The 17,310-nt window shown below is 43.1% G+C and overlaps 1 protein-coding gene and 1 pseudogene across 13 annotated transcripts in view; one reads left to right on the forward strand and one right to left on the reverse strand.

The window, feature by feature from the left end:
- Positions 1-17,310, forward strand: part of SETD4 (SET domain containing 4) — a 409,208-nt gene that overhangs the window by 92,323 nt on the left and 299,575 nt on the right. For 11 of the 13 annotated variants that reach the window (XM_029213928.1, XM_029213933.1, XM_029213923.1 and 8 more), the window contains exons 13-14: positions 4,324-4,596; positions 14,620-14,723. The gene's annotated coding sequence lies outside the window, so the exon portion shown is untranslated. The remainder of the gene's footprint in view (positions 1-4,323; positions 4,597-14,619; positions 14,724-17,310) is intronic. The other 2 variants (XM_029213927.1, XM_029213924.1) reach the window with 2 other exon arrangements.
- On the reverse strand, positions 11,825-12,534 carry LOC114890463 (annotated as a pseudogene).

A 17,310-nucleotide genomic window follows, 5' to 3' on the forward strand; every position in this document is an offset into this window, starting at 1 on the left:
TGACATGTAAAATATCTGTAATAGAGACTTAGATTTAAAATTCCCCCCCCAGGGAATTCCCTGGGGGTCCAGTAGTTAGTACTAGATTTAAAAAGTGACTTACAGGGAATTCCCTGGGCGTCCAGTAGTTAGTACTTGGTGCTTTCAGTGCCATGGCCCGGGTTCAATCCCTGGTGGATGAACTAAGATCCTGAAAGCTGTGTGGTGTGGAAAAAAAAAAAAAAAAAAAAAGTGACTTACAGAATAGTGTGCAGTTTAGGACCCCATTTATTAAGAATATGTACGTATATTCTATATATGCATGGGAAAAAAAACCTGGAAGAATATGCAGCCAACTGTTAAGGGAGATAACCTCTCAGGAATAGGACTTTGGGAACTTCCATTTCTTATTTTCCATATTTTAGTATTATTACTTTTAAAATAAGTGTGATAGCTGTTTATAGTATTTTTAGAAAGAGATTAAAAAGACATTGCTGGGACTTCCCTGGTGGCTTAGTGGTTAAGAATTGCCTGCCAATGCAGAGGACATGGGTTCGAGCCCTGGTCCGGGAAGATCCCACATGCCGCGGTGCAACTAAGCCCATGCGCCACAACTACTGGGCCTGAATGCCACAACTACTGAGCCTGTGTGCTGCAACTACTGAGGCTGCGTGCCACAACTACTGAAGCCCACGCACCTAGAGCACATGCTCCACAGCAAGGGAAGCCACCGCAATGAGAAGCCCGCACAGCGCAACGAAGAGTAGCCCCCCGCTTGCCGCAACTAGAGAAAGCATGCGCACAGCAACAAAGACCAAACACAGCCCAAAAAAAAAAAAATTAAAAAAAAATTAAAAAAAAAAAAGGACATTGCTTAGTTTAACTGACCAAAGCTTTGACTGGTTACATAGGATCTGAGGTTCAAAAAAATGCTTGTTGTGCCATGTCATGCTCAGATACGTTCATTGACTCATTCATTCATTCATTGACGAAGCATTTAGTGGATACCTTTGTTGTGTGAGGTCTTTTTTCCTACATGGCTCTTAACTGTGTAATTTTCTTCCTCATTTTACTCCAGAAAGTGAATAAATTGAAAAATAGTTGAGTCTAAAGCAAAGTATGCTTGTGTGGGGGACCCTCTTCGATACGCAGCAGAGGGCTCTGTGGCTGGGAACCAAGGGTACCTGTTGTTTGCTTGGATGTTTAAGGGAGTCCCTTTCTGATCCCGTCTAAAAGATTCATGTTGACAGAGGGTATTCTTATTGGGGAAAAAGCCCCCAAACCACTCCATATTCCTATTGCTGGTTAACTTTGTGTGGGCTGTCTCTACTTCAGAGCTATCAATTTCGTTCCTTTGTGGGCCTGTGTCCGTGCAGGGAGGGAGTGGACGTTTGGAAGTCGAGCAGTCCAAAGATAGCTGCATATGCGTCACATCTCATGAGGATGGAAGATTAAAATGAAAGATTATGCTCTAAACTTTGCCCTGTCTCGACATCCAAATGCCACGAGACTGCTGGTTTACTGAACGCAAAACCAGAATGATATGGTGACAGCATGTTGGGTAGGCTGTAGCAGGAGACGTTGCAGCCACGGCAAATTTGCCCTCATGCCATCGAATGCATTTTTGTTTTAGCTCCTGATTTCGGTCTGTATTGCTTTGTATTGCATTGTATTATTCATTGAATACAAAAGTGAAGCATGTTTTGGATACTATGCCCTAAGTTCGACGTGAAATACCGGGATATTGTCCTGAAAGATTTTTGGATAGATTTGAACATAAAAAACAGATAAAATAAGTCGTGATTCTTCATATCACAAAATGACACTTAGCAATAAAAAATTTGCTGCAGTATCTTTTTTTTTAAAATTGAAGTATAATTGATTTACAATATTGTGTTAGTGTCAGGTGTACCGCTTTTTTTTTTCAGATTATATTCCATTATAGGTTATTACAAGATATTGGGTATAGTTCCCTGTGCTATACAGTAAATCCTTGTTGCTTATCTATTTTATGTATAGTAGTTTGTTAACCCCATATTCCTCATCACTGCAGTATCTTTAAAGAACAATTTTCCCAGTCCAGATAAAATATGATGTCACTTTAAGAGCAGAATCTGTAATGAAGTCAGATATAGTACATTTTACAATTAAAATACGCAAGTCCCTCGAATTCAGTTTGGCTCACGGTTAATACAAATGGGAGACTTAAAAAAAGTCCTTTCCTTTCTCTCTAGCCCTTTGTCTTGTATTTTACCAAATTGTAGTTTCGGACAAGTCAACTCTTCCCCTGCAGCACACAGGTAGAGTTGCCCTGCAGTCAGAGACATCCTTCAGCTGGAGAGTTGGTGAGGCTGTAAGAAGCTGAAGGAGCTTTGGCTACAAAGTACAAATAGAAGTGGAGAATTTATGCAATTTGACTAGTTAGAGAAAAAATCCATCTGACAGAATAGCAGTAGTGAGCTGTGCCCAGTGGCATAGAATTTATAATTTCAAACACTTCTGGCTTCCTACATTAACTTTCTTGGTTAAACAGGTAGAATTCCCTGAAAATCTGTGGTTAGTTTCTCAAGTTCAATGAATGTATTAAGGAAATGTCAACATCTTAGCTGCTATACAGCTTTCTTTCTTAAAAAAATAAAAAAAATCGAAGGACATGAATTTGAAAAGGATAAGAAAAGATTTCGCATGTTATTTTATCTTGTGTCTGTGCTGAAATGACCTCCTTTAGATCCAACTCATTGACGTTATTTAATCCAAATGCAAGGGTAGTGTTCAGGGCTTGTGCCAGACTCAGCTTCTGTACCCGCCCGGATCTGCACCTCCCTCTTGCCTACTGGCTGGAGCTGCGCCAGCAATGACTTGCTCTGTTCCTGTGGTCATGACGTCAGATTACTGCAGCTGCCACTCTCCATGCAGCCTGACCAGCAAGAAAAGAAGAGGCCACCGTCCCGGAGGAGGCTGGGACATCTTGGAAATGTGGAGAGATGAAAACCTCCTGGGGCCAGCTTCACCCAGCGGGAGGCGGCAGATAGGAAGGAGCTGGTCAATGAGTTCTTTTTCCTTTCTCTTCAGAAACTGTTGGGAGATGCAACAGTTCCTACAACCTTCCTGAAGACATCACGTGAGGCTGCACAGTCAGCCAGGCTGTCACAAAGCTTTGGCCGACTCAGTACCCTGCCCTCGTGCACTTGGGCTCCCTCTCCCCTGCCTCGCTGCTCTACCCCTCCCCCACACCTTTGAATGAAGTATTAACAAATAAACACATGCCCCAGGGTCTGTTGTCTAGAGAACCTGGGCCAACAGAGTGGGAACCTAGGTTGGCTCTAGAAAGCAGACCCTCTGGTGCACTTTGGCAGTGGGGAGTGCGTGGTGACAACCCTCCACACATGGTAGCGTCACGATTACTAAAGCCTTTATCCGAAGTTAAAGAGGACGAGGGTGAGGTGGAGGTAAAGTGTGCGGATATCATTTCACTTCGGCACTCAATCCGTTTTGAGGCAATAAATATTAGGACGGTGATGTGCGGTAATCACTTTTGAAGGCTCTGGAAGCCTTGCAAAAAAATGATAGGTGCTATCTTGAGCCTCTCTTTGAAAGCCAGGGTATTCCTGTGGTAGCTGTAAAGGGGGTTCTCATCTCCTCAAGCTGCAAGGCAGAAGACTTTTAAAGCAGGATCTGATGATAAGATGTTAGAAACGTAAAGAATAAATGTACAGCCTTAGTGGCTCCTCTGTGTCAAAGGAAATTCCCTGATGAGGAAAGAAGTGGGACCCTTGGATGGTGACATTTGCCTGGTTGAGACTGAGAATATTGGATCCCAAATGGCCTGAAGCTTCCCGGCTGGCAGAAGCTGTCCCAGTGACTTGAAGAGATCAGCCTCCCCTTCCCAGGGGATCACACCATGACCTCCCAGAGGAGATGCTTCACATCTGACCATTGTTTTTCTCACTGCCGGTCCCTATCATCCCTTGTTGTCTCCTGGGTAATAGCCAGAATCAGGTCTGATCACAGCTCTCCGCTCCAAGGAAAACAATCTGTGTGTCAAAGGACATACAGGGACTGTCAAATGTGCACCAGCAAAGATGGGTAGGAGTGGGTCTTGAGAGTGTTAGATTGTCATGGTCACCTGGTCTGGTGACCAGGTGACCACGGTCCACATGGAGCTGGTCTGTAGGGGTGGCTCCTTGACATTTAGGCAGGATGATGGCCTACAGTTGATAAAGTGGAGGTGCAGGAGTGTGAAGAAAGGGTAAGGCTCAAAGAGTTGGGAATATTAGAATGGATTTACTATGTAAAACCTGAGAACCCTCCACTTAACTGTTTCTTTTTTTTTTTTTTTTGCAGTACGCGGGCGTCTCACTGTTGTGGCCTCCCCCGTTGCGGAGCACAGGCTCCGGACGCACAGGCTCAGCGGCCATGGCTCATGGGCCCAGCCGCTCTGCGGCATGGGGGATCTTCCCAGACCGGGGCACAAACCCGTGTCCCCTGCATCGGCAGGCGGACTCTCAACCACTGCGCCACCAGGGAAGCCCACTCTGTTTCTTGAGAGACTGGAGGACACTTCCTCTGAAGGCAATACAAAGTCACAAATTAAGGGCTCACTGACATCTCTGAGAGGTTGGTGTCTGTCTTCTGTAGGCTGAGCTTAATGGTGGTAAACATTGCCATAGACTCCTTAATGTCAATGGGGGTAATGAGATTCCACAATTAAAAGACTAGGTGGCAGCTCTTGACCACCAGAGGCAAAGGTAGCCATGCTTATTATAACCGGAAGCACCACAGAGTAGCAGTTAGGGTGCCTTAACCTTCAGAGATTTGTGGCAATGACTAACAGATTGTGGTGTTTCTAGACAGGAGACGGATGGACAGCTGACTAGGGTGTTGTTATAATTGTATAATAATAACAGAAATGAAACCTGGAGAGCAGAATGTTATCAGTCACTGCAGTGGAAAATTACGGCTTCTTGCTTGGTTTTCAAATGTAAGTCAGCTCACATACCTAGAATCTGGAGACTCTAAGGGAGGCTGAGGTCCTCTTGGAGAAGAACATTACTATTTCTCACTAGTATACGTGAAAATTTATTCCTCTAATCCTCCCCTTCAAGGGATCTGTAGATATTTCCCCAAGTAACTAGTGCTACGGAATGGGGACTAGCCAGACCTTTTGAGAACTACTATATATAAGGTGTAAGCTGACAGTAGTACCAAGGTATCTGAAATGCCACATACTGGTCCCATAGTTAGATTAGCAGCTTTAGGAGGCCAGGTGACAAATTAAGTCTTCCCCAAAGTCCATTTTATAATGGCTCTTTGGGTCCACAAAACTACCCTGGGGTTATTTCTCAGATTCCCAAGTAGGATAGATATATTTAATGGTTGGCAGAACTCCCAGTAGGTTTTCTGACTTGTGGAGTGTGGGACATTATGGTAGGAAGGACCAAATAAAAGTAATCTGAAACTGTTCTTCCCCCATTATCCAAGATAGGTAATCAGAAATAATATTGCATCCTAGGGAAGAATTACAGATATTCACCATCAAAGACATAAGGGATGCAAAGTGGTGGTTCCTATAATATCTCTATTCAATTTACCCGTTGCATCCCTGTAATGACCAGATGAATTATGGCAGTTGTTATTAGTCCATCCTAAAGTTATTCAGGTGATAATCCCTTTTGAAGCTTCTGTACCAGATGTGTTGAATGTGTTGAATGTTGAAGATCAACACACATTCTCAAACTTGGTTATGGGACTACTGATCTAGCACATACTTTTTTCTCAATCCCCGTCAACGGGGAGAATCTAGAGTGGTTGGCCTTCACATGGCAAGGGCAGCACTATACATTCGCTGTCTACATGTCTGCTGGGACCTTGCTCATCCTGACATTCTACCGAACATCATTCTGCCCACCTATTAATGACATCATGGTACTTGGACTTACTGATCAGGGTGCTGCAAGTATCATAGATGCCCTAATACAGGGGTTCTCGATCAAGGGATTTTAACTCCCAGGGTACACCTGAGAATGTCTGGAGACATTTTTGGTTGTTAAAAATGAGGGATTGTGAGTAACTAGTATTTAGTGGGTAGAGTCCAGGGATGTACATTCTACAATGCTTGAGACAACCCTCACCCTTCACCAAAGAATTGTCTGTCCCCGAATTTTAATAGTGCCATGTTGAGAAATACTGCCTTAGTAAGACACCTGTGTAGCAGAGCTGGGAGATTTACCCTATGAAAATTCAGGGATCTGTTGCACCAATGAAGCTTCTGGGGGTCCAGTAGTCTGAGGCATGCCAGACATATATATATATTTTAAATTAAAGGATAAATGTTACATCTTAGCCACTCAGAAATATTTGCTGAATGAATAAATGAATGAAAAACATACAGGAAGAGTTCCTTGTGCAAAGAGAAATCTGTTTGGGTGAGAGGCTGGAGGGGCTGGAGGCGAGTGGCTGGAGGTGAAGCTGAGAGAAGGCTGTGGTTCATACAGTTTACATGCTGTTTATTTAGACACCTGCTCCCAGAAGGTGGAGGACAACAAGTGGCTTTCATCCAGGGAGAAACAAGACCTGGTTAGTGTTCTAGAATGATCCCTTTACAACTGGTTAGCGAGATTGTCCTAAAAGGCCCTGAGACCAGAGTCAGAAAAACTAGCCTGGTCCCTTTTGTAATCGTCCAGTTAGGAAGCTATGAACAGCTAAAATGGGACAGATGGAAAGAGAATAAAGGAAGAAACAGATTCCAGAAAGATTTGGGAAGAAGAATGACCAGGATTTGATGACTGGATTGGAACTATGGGTAGAATGAGAAAGAGCAGAAGAAACCCCTCAGGTCTCTGTATCTTTGGATGACTGGATAACGCAGGAATAGAATCCAGTTTAAGTGACAGATCGTGAGTTTTGTTTTAAATATTGGCAACTTAAGGATGTGGGGCATACAGGAGGAGGTGTCCAGTTGGCAACTGGACAAGTGAGGAGAGTCTCAGCTGCAGATGGAGGTTTGGGAGTTGTTTGAAGCCACAAAACTGAAGCTCAGAGAGGTGATCTAACCCATGCTAACATAGTTGATAAATAATAGAGTGAAGATTCAAACCCAGACATTTCTGGCTCTAAGGCTTACCCCACTATCTCCTAACTTACCTTTTTTCGAAGTTATAGATTTCTAAAATGAGACTTTAAAATGCATATAGATGGAAATCTAGCAAAATTACCAGTGTATTTACACTTTAACCCAGCTATCCTACTTCTGCAGGAGTTGACTTTACAGTCAGACCTGGACACATACAAAATGACACATGCACAGTGTTATTCATGGCAGTCTTGTTTGAAAGAGCAAAAAAAAAGAGAGGAGGGGAAGGGTTAAATAAACAGACTACCACACACCTGTACAGAAGAGTAAGAAGCTCTCGGTAAACTGACAGTGTGTATGGTATGCTGTCTTTTGTGTAAGAAAAAGTGAAACTAAGAACATGTATTTGCTTGTATGTGCGTGAAGATACAAGGATAAGATGCTAGTAGGGTGCCTTATAGGGGTAGTGAAGAATGGAATAGAAGGATACAAGGTAGGAACAAATCTTCTCAATGGATATCTTTTAGATTTGAAGCATGTAAATGTATTACCTATTCAAAACAATTAAAACATTGAAAATGTGGTATATTTACCCATTAGCGTTTATCTACATTGGAAATTTATTTTGCGCCCCTGGAAAGATGTATTTGGTTTATGCATTTGTAATATTTTTGTACTTATCCATCCATCCATCCAACACAATTATTCACCTCTGTGCCAGGTGCTGGACTAGCCACAAGGGAAATAATTGAGAAAACAGACATGGTTCCTGGCCTCACTCTAGATATAAAGACAGAGATTAGTCAAATCATCCCATAAATACACTAAAATGGCAATCATGCTACAAAAAGTGTGAAAAGGACCTCAGTTATTCTGAGATGGGATAGCTAAGGATGTGGCAGGGAAGGCTTTCTTGAGGAAAATCCTTCTGAACTCCATGAAGTGCAGGATGGAAGAGGTGAGGAGATGGGGGCAGAGGGAGCAGTGTTTGCAAAGGCTCTGAGGCGACAAAGAGCACAGTATTTGAAGAACCGGAAGAAGGCGGCGTTGATGCTGTGTAGGGACTGAGCAGATGGGGTGGATGTATTAGCAAGGGGGGCTACACACATGAAGATCTTGTCGGGCATGTTGAGGATGAGAGTCTTTGTAAGTAAAGCAGAATTGGAGGCCACCGGAGAGGTTGAGACTACAGTGGAACAATATGAGCCATTTATGTCCTGGGAAGGTCACTGGCTGTTCTTTGGAGAAGGACGCGGGGTGTGGAGAAAGAGTCGAATCAAGGGGACCAGTTGGATGGCTGTCTCTGGAGAGTTGGAAAAAAGTGACCTTCGTTTAGACCAGGGTGGAGATTACGGTTACAAGAAGCAGATGGAGTCAAGAGAAAGTGAAACTGAGAGGTCTTGGTGATGGGTTGTATAAGGCTGGAGAAGAGAAGTCTTCCAACATGGATAGGTTTCCAGAATAGACAGGGCTGCCATTTCCTGAAAGAAAACATGAGGGCAGGCTGTTTGTTGGGGGTCAGGATGGATTTGAGGATGTTTGAATGTCCTAGTAGAAGACACATCACCTGGGAAGGCAACACACAGATCATGTCACAATTCCATTTTTAGAATACACAGTGTAACCACACACTTGGTTAACAGTATCAGTAAAATGTGGCTCACACCCAAGTCTCACATTTTTATTCTTCTATACCCCATGTTAGTTTTTTTTTCTGTTAAGATTTTTCAATTTCATTGAAGCATAACTTATATCAATAAAATGTGCATGTATTAAGTTTACACTTAGATGATTTTTCTTTAATCTATACCTTCATATAACTGTCATTCCCCTTTTTATTCAGTTGTCTGCTTGCTCCCTGGCAATCGCCCCATGTTAGTTCTTGACAAAGTATTTCTCTACTCATCTCTTCCCCAAAATGCATGCCATGTTATTTTAGGGGCATTGGATCCTTTAGAGAAAAGATCTTGAAGAAGACCATCGTTTCCCCCTGATAGGCCCCTTGCACTCAGCTTTCTCAGGTGGCATTTTGGACATGTCAACAACAAAGTTTCCTTTTTTTCTGGTTCCCCCCTGTGAGGGCTTAGCTGTTAATCTTCCTTCGTGTTTCATATTTCATTTGTGTTTTTAAAAGGATGCCCTTTTGTTTTTGTTCTCTTCACTGGTTCTGTATTTACAGGGAGCTTTCTTCTTTATTTTCTTTCAGTCCTTCAGCAGAATAATTTTGCTAACTTGAGGCCCCCTTGGGATACAGCCATGATACTTTCAGCCCTGCTGTGTGGCAACACTGCTGCTAATATTTTTGCAGGCCCTGGGTCTGGTAGTACTCAGGGTTTTGTCTTCTCAACTTCTTAAATGTAACACTGATGCTATTTCTGTATCCATGGGAGGAACTGTGGGATCATTGGAACTTTCCCAAGGGGAACACTTTTCTGTATAAAAAGAAGAGGGTGAGAGATTCCTTTATGTTTCAAACACTGGTATAAAATTAATTGGTTAAAAAAATGCTGGTTGTTCCTACATAAATTTTCTGGCTCTGGAACCACATTCAGCAAAGGGCACCGTGACCTCTGTGGGGACATGGAACAATCTGATACCTGATCCAACTTTTCTGGCCTGAAGGCAACTTCAGTGACTGACTTCCAACAGATCTCTAAGGACAGCTGTTTCTGAAAATGTTGCTCCTAGCGGCGCAAGTCCTGTTTTTCAACTGATGAATCCTTTCAGTGCCTCTGAACTGGATGACTAAACTCTCCTTGTGTCTGAAGAGATGTATAGACACAGAAAGACAACAGTGGTTCATCAAGGGAGAGATATCGAGAGAATGAAGAAAGTAACTGTAATCTGGGCCCAGGAAGAGTCTCAAACTGCTGGTCTGCAGGTGTATTTTGTGGGCACCCTGAGGGCCATGAGAATGACCTCATATCTCCAGTGGTTCTCAGAAGTCCCAGCTTCTGAGCTTTGAAATCCATCACTGGTTGGTACTGAGGCCATGCCTTCCAAGGCTGAGTGAGGCAGGAAACTGAGGCAGGTCCATTTCTGGGAGAGATAAGACGCCTCTGACTGTGGCTTTAGGCCTCCCCCAGTGGCCTTGGCGAACTTTCTGTAGAGCTCCAGACAGCCCAGGAGGCATCCATGCAAATACCCTTCCTTCCCTCTCTCCTTCCCTCACGTCAGACCTGCATCACGGTCCATCACCTCTTGGAGACTGGCTCCTTCCCCATGCTCTTTCATGGGTATTTCTCTTAATAAATTACTCGTACGTTTAATCCTCTCTTGGTTTTTGCTTTTCAGAAGACCCAGACTAACACAGGCCCCCTTCAAAACAAAACAAAACGAAATGAAACACCTCTTTATAAGGGACACATGCAGTTCTTACTGTCCCATCTCCTCTGTTATCTTGTATCTAATCTGAGTCACACATTTGTGTTATGTGTCTGGCCCCTACAGGTGTTTGATTTTACAGCTCAGGTATTGCATCTTCTTTGACAGCATCCTGGAAATAGAGACATAGGGAAGGGCTGGCTATTAGAAAAATATTAGTCATTTGGGAATATGAGGTTAAACTATTTTATTTCTTGCAAGTTACCAAATTTGGGTGTCATGAGCATTTAATTTATGAATGACCCATCTAACTTTTATTTTTTAGCAGCTCGTTTAAATTTTTTCTTATTTTAATTTAACCTGTGAGTTCATAGAGTTTTCTCAAAATTAGGAAGTTGTGAAAATAAAGATGAGCATTGCCTTTTATTAATGCACGTCATTGTCGAATGGCCAAATTCTCTCCAGTATTTGAGACGCCTTGGGTAATGTCACTAATCTCTACTCTTCCCCAGGAAGAGGTGGATTAAACCATTTTCTTTTCGTACATGGTGTAGTTGTAGTAGACATAGTCATGTGATTTTAATAAATAACTTTTTGAGGGCTTCCCTGGTGGCGCAGTGGTTGAGGGTCTGCCTGACACGGGTTCGTGCCCCGGTCTGGGAAGATCCCACATGCCGCGGAGCGGCTGGGCCCGTGAGCCATGGCCGCTGAGCCTGCGCGTCCGGAGCCTGCATGTCCAGAGCCTGTGCTCCGCAACGGGAGAGGCCACAGAAGTGAGAGGCCCGTGTACCGCAAAAACAAAACAAAACAAAAAAACTTTTTGAAAAGTTCTCTGACAACAAAGAGTTTCCAAGCTACTGTTGTTAACATTTTCAGTAATTATTTTTATAACAGAATTTTCTTTATTTTTTTCTTTCTTTCCAAAATCAACTCATTGCCTCAAATGCTATCCTTAATTTCTACTTTAATTGAATCTAAGCTTGGTGATGGGGGTCCTTGCCAGCCAAAAAGATGACCATGTTGCTTTCGAGCTGGGAGAACAGACCATATAGGACAGAATGGATTTCCTCTACCTTAGAAAGTTTTTGTTGCTCTCCAGAAATAACATGGATACAACCAGGACCAACTACATAATTTTGGGGCCCAGTGCAAAGTGAAAATGGGACTGCTTGTTGAAAGGTAGGGAAAAGTGCCGTTAAAGATACTAAAATATGAAGGTTTTTCCTTTATTTCATGACTCTCCTCTGCTCATACGCATCTTCCATTGTCCCACTGAATTTCACTTATAAAAGACAAATTGCAAGGTAAAATTATTAAGAATTTCAAGGTATGGACAGCAGAGCATTAAACCAAACATAGGGTCCCTTCCAAATGCGGAGACTTGTGGGATGATGCAGGCTGCATTCCCGTGAAGTCGGTCCTGGATACAACTCACCAGTGAGTTGACAAGCAAGCTGAAAACCAGAGGGAACGTCTCCCCTCTTCCCTCTAGTCTCTCAGGTGGAGGTGTGCACAGGGATCAGGGCTCCAAGGTGAAATGGAAGGCACAAGGCTGAGTATCCAATGTGCCAGGGCATGAGCAGTGTTTCTCCTCCTATTTCGTCCTCGGCTCTCTGGGCAATGGCTTCAGCATACTGTCTGCCTTAGTGGAGAGAAGGTGGTTACTTGTTCGTGGCAGGTGATTTTATTTTATTTTTATTTTGGAGGGGGAGCAAGTAATTTTTGTTTTTTTACAAACACACCAAAGAATCATGCAGTGCTGCAAGCATCGGACGCAATCCTGGGCCACAGGTCTGCACATTCTCCTGGAGCTGGTCCTGTGAAAGGCGGAACCTATCATCTCGCCTTACTGTTTTCTACGACTCCTGCATTATCTTCAAAATAAAGAAACATACCATCTTTTCTCCGGTAGGACTTCCGTTGTCTAATTACCACTTCTTTCTGAGCTCTAGTTTTCCTTTCTTGACTGTGGCCATCACCATGTCACCCACACCAGCAGCAGGAAGCCTATTCAGTTGTCCCTTGATCCCCTTTACAGAGATGATGTACAGACTTTTGGCTCCTGTGTTGTCAGCACAACTGATCATGGCTCCAACCAGAAGACCCAAGGAAATCCAGAATTTCACACCAGAGGACCCACCATGTCCTCGCTTTGACATCTTGAATGCCGGAGAGCGACAAAAAGCTGGGCGATTTTATTTTGACTTTCCATTTTAAACATCTTATATCATTATATTTACGGAGTGTCTGCTCTGTGATGATTTCTGTTCAGGGGTTGTTGTTATCTCCTGGTCCTCATAGAGCATCCCTTCTCATGAGGAGAGACATGCAATAGGCAGAATAAAGGACTAGACAAACTGTAGAGAATCTCAGATATAGAAGCGCTATAAAGGAAAGTTGAGTGGAGAAAGCAGGTGGGCATGGTAGGGCAGAGGCTTTACAATTGTCAACAGGTGATTAGGGACGGCCTTGCCTTGAAGGTGGCATTTGGATGAAGACCTGCAGAAGAGAAAGGAAGCAGCTGAGCTGCCCTCTGGGGAAGATTGTCTGGGAGGGCCACGTCATGGCAAGGAGTCTGTGGTGGGAGTAGAAAACTTTGTTATTCATTGACCTTGCATGAGCTTTTGGTGTAAGTTTAGCTTGCGTAGATCTACATGAAAGCATTCTTTCCTTCCTTTTTTTTTTTTTTTTGGTAGAAAAATAGTACTTCTCTGTCAATTCAGTTAAAAATGACTAAGAGTTTCTACGCTTCAATTGGATGTGGCCGCATCTCCTCGGAAAGTAGCACAGCTGGGTTCTGGTGTGGAGTCACTTCTATAGACTTCTCTTCTTAAAAGAACCTGTTATTAATGGCTGAGTTCAAAGCAAACTTTAGAAATCCAATCGATTTCTCATTTCTTACATTTTGTTTGGTAAAAGATTTTATGTCAGTGATTGCAGAATGAAGGTGCCAATAGGAAAATAATCGGTTTATAAATGGGAAGGCAGTCAGGCATCCCCTTTTCCATCGTCCTCTCCAAGGTCAGGGCATGACTGAAATGCAAAGAAGATGCACTTGTACAGTACGTAAATGATAGTCTTCTGTGGAGGGTCATTAACCTCAAGTCTCCCTCCCGGAGGGCAGTGTTGAAGGAAATGGCTTTGTGAGCTTCAGAAGAACGTGACATGATTGTACCTGGGAATAGAAGAATGGTGTCTGCAGTTCCATTAATTGGGATAACAATTATGAAAGCTTGGGAAGAATCAAGTTTCAGAGCCCACACTAATCCCCAGGAAGACTTTTCCCCTGGTGGATATAATATTGCTGCTTTTCAGGTGCATTCCTAAGATGTATTACATTTCTCAGACTCACTTTGTATAGGCTGCTGTCAGGGGCAGGATTTGGGGGTTGCCAGAAGATTCTTTGGTTTCATCCAGGCAACTCTCTGCTTTTCTGAAGTGTCGGTGAACTTGGTGGAAGCAAGGGTCAAAGCAGAGTTGACTTGTGTCTGGAAGCGTGAGTTCCGTGTCCTGGTTTTGATGAAACACAAGGCAGGAATGCAAAGGCTGTCTTCCTGAAACTGCTCATGTTTACACGATGTTAATGTATTTCTTCATGACGTTGACCCAGATGTAGCCGTATCTCACCTGGTGACAGGGTATGCTTCCTTGGTTGGCTGCTCTGGGATAATGAGCTCCTGTTGATCATGGACTATGTTTTCCTGGGAAATGGAATATGAAAATAATTGACAAATTTCCCATAAGCCGAGCTGAATTCCAAGAACATGTAGGGAATCCTACCTGATTCACTTTCAGAGCTTTACTTTGAATTTCTGTTGGTGTCAACAAAGCTGTCATAAAGAACAGCGTACTTCACCTTCGAAAAAGCAAACTTCCATTAAAAAGGCAGACAGCTTTAAAAAAGTTGTCACTTAAGGCTCTTGTCTGATCGTTACCTGAGAGTGAAAAACTCTTCAATGTAGCAAAAATATCTACTGTAAACTAGTTGTTGGTTTACATGACATATTCCAAAAACCTTGTAGGAAACTTAGCATTTGGAGTGTCAGTGTGATAGAATATTGTAAATAACCAATATAAACACAGTCCTCGACCAAGGGTGTTTCTTTATTCACGTTGGGGTTGACTTTTGAAGCCTTTAGATAAGTAAGAATTGGCATGAGTTAGAAGCTGCAGTTTTTTTTTAGAAGCTGCAGTTTTTGCAAGCTGAGTATGTCATTTCCCCCCTTTTCTCTACGCCTTTACAGGAAATACTAAGCCATGAAGATCATTGATATTTCCTGAAATTAGATTGCTATTTCCTGTCTGAAGAGCTGTGAGGGTATATGTCTCTGGAACACTGCTCCTAAAAGTAAGCACTTAATGATTCCACTGCTTATCTTTTCCAGAATGTTTCACTCTTTCTTTTTTAAACTTTTTATTTTATATTGGAGTATAATTGATTAACAGTGTTATAATTAACACTGTGATAATTTCAGGTGTACAGCCAAGTGATTCAGTTATACATATACATGTATCTATTCTTTTTCAAATTCTTTTCCCATTTAGGTTGTCACATAATACTGAGCAGAGTTCCCTGTGTTATACAGTAGGGACTTATTGGTTATCCATTTAAAATATAGCAGTGTGTACATGTCAATCCCAAACTCCCTAACTATCCCTTCCCCTCACCCTTCCCCCTGCCCGGTAACCATAAATTCGTTCTCTAAGTCTGTGAGTCTTTCACTATTTCTTTTCTATTAGGCAGAGACTGAGGGGAAGGTTAGGTCTGAAATGAAATTCAAAACATGCACAGCCCTCTCCCTAGCCCCTTCATACTGGTAAGCCATTTTCTTGCCTCCAGAAACCACTGTCCCTTTTGACAGCCTCTCATCCATGTCTGGGGACACAGGTAGGTCCTGGGAGGAGACTGGGCAGGAACGTGCTGGAACTCCTTGCCTCTGCATTTCCACTTGGTTGGCCAAAATTGATGGGGGACTGGGAAGACACAGCATTTAGGCTGAGTTTTGGCACAGAATATGGAGGGAAGCCAGGCAGGACACTCAGTATAGGCCCATGTACCTCACACATAAAGAAGAAGGTAAATTTAAGTTAAATGAACTTCAGAAAGCATAATCCAGGATCGCTTCAGTTAGAGCCACTAAGCTCCTTGCCGCTAGCTCTGTCTCTCAGGTCCCACAAACCTGCCCTTCCCTCCATCCTTTCACATCAGGTCCTTCTTCCCTGTTTCAGTGTCTGTGGTCTGGTAACGAGCACGTGCTCCATGAGGGAATTTCTGCAGTTGCCAGAAGCTCAGAGATAAAAGCATCCAGAAGATTTTTATCTCTCAGCAGAAATGTTTTTCTGAGGACACACACGTAGTGTCACCGTGACATTTAAGATCTTAGTTTATCATCCTTTTCCTCTCACGGAGAATAGTTCTAATCACTGGAAAACTACCAGCTTCTCCAAGAAGCCAGATCCGTTGGAAATCGTGCAGAAATACCCACAGCAATAACAAAACCAGCAGCACACAATAGGTTAAGAAGTCTCTGTGTACTACTATGGATAAAATAGATGAACAACAGGGACCTATTGCATAGCACAGAGAGCTATATTCAATATCTTGTAATAACCTGTAATGGAAAAGAATCTGAAAAGGTATATGTATATATATAACTGAATCACTTTGCTGTCCACCTGAAACATTGTAAATCAACTGTACCTCAGTTAAAAAAAAGGCTCTGTGTAGATCTGTTTCTACTGACTTTTTAGATAGTAGCTAAGGGAGAGCTTTGAAAGTATGATTTCAGCTGGCATATGGCATCACCTGCTCCAGGAGGCGAGGTTGCATGTCAAATTCCACTTCAAGAGGTATGTGCTTCTTAGACATGGCTTCCTGGCTGCTTGTGTTTGGACAGTGGGCATTGCTCACTGAGATGGTTCATTAGGGCTCAGGATGGTCTTCAAGGTTCTTCACTACCTCTTCTGCCATCTTGACTGGCCCCACTCCTTATCTTCCAGAAGACTGACTCAAAGGGCCAAACCACTGGTCAGCACAAAACTGGGTGGAAAGACCTGGATGGACTACTGGCTCCCCGAGGAGCTCTGGTCCTCTCTGCTTCTATGTCCTCACTTGGCCAGGCATAAGGGAAGGTCATTTGTGGAATGGCCGGTGGGCAGTCTCTCTAGGGACCTCCCTAGATGGCTCACCTTAGGAAAATTACCTTAATTTCCCAGGCTTCAATTGGGCTCCAGGTCTGCAGGCTCAGGAATAGTATTGGGCTGACACATTAAGAGGTGGGCTCTTCTCTCTCTAGCACAGATACACAATTATTTCGCTCAAGTGAAATTATACACTTGAGTCAATTATGAGACTCAAGTGTATAACCAGAATTCCAGCCCATTGATTTTCCACAAGAAATATAACTGCAGAGAGGCTGAAGTCTCAAGAACTCCAGAGAGGTCATGCTACCTGGGAATGAAACCACAATCGGAAAGCAGTGTGGTCAGCCAGGATTCAGAGCTGGCGTGTTAGTGATAAGGTTTCAATCAGAGTGAGGCATGCTGTCTGTAGTAGGTTGGATGGTGGTCCCCCAAAAGGTGCATTCCCCTGGAACCAGTGAATGTGACCTTATTTGGAAAAAGGGTCTTTGCAGATGTGCTTAAATTGAGTGTCTCAAGATGAAATCATCTTGGATTCGGGTGGGCCCTCGATCCAACCATCTTATTTCCCCCAAGTTCTTGGGGATAGTGATGATAGTGAAAGACACACTTCTGTGGAAAAAATATTCTGCAAGGGCAGAAAATATCAAAGTGTATTTTTTGTTTCCATGAGCATTTTCCTGTGAGATCTTGCCAGCTCTGACTGGTTCCATGACTTGTTTATTTTCCTAGGGCTTTAGTAGTAAAAATCAATGTGATTTTCATCCTGGTGTACCGAGTCCACTTCTTCATTA

This window comes from Monodon monoceros, unplaced genomic scaffold (assembly GCF_005190385.1).
Source record: "Monodon monoceros isolate NGI ecotype Baffin Bay Population unplaced genomic scaffold, NGI_Narwhal_1 Super_Scaffold_11, whole genome shotgun sequence".
NCBI lineage: Eukaryota > Metazoa > Chordata > Mammalia > Artiodactyla > Monodontidae > Monodon > Monodon monoceros.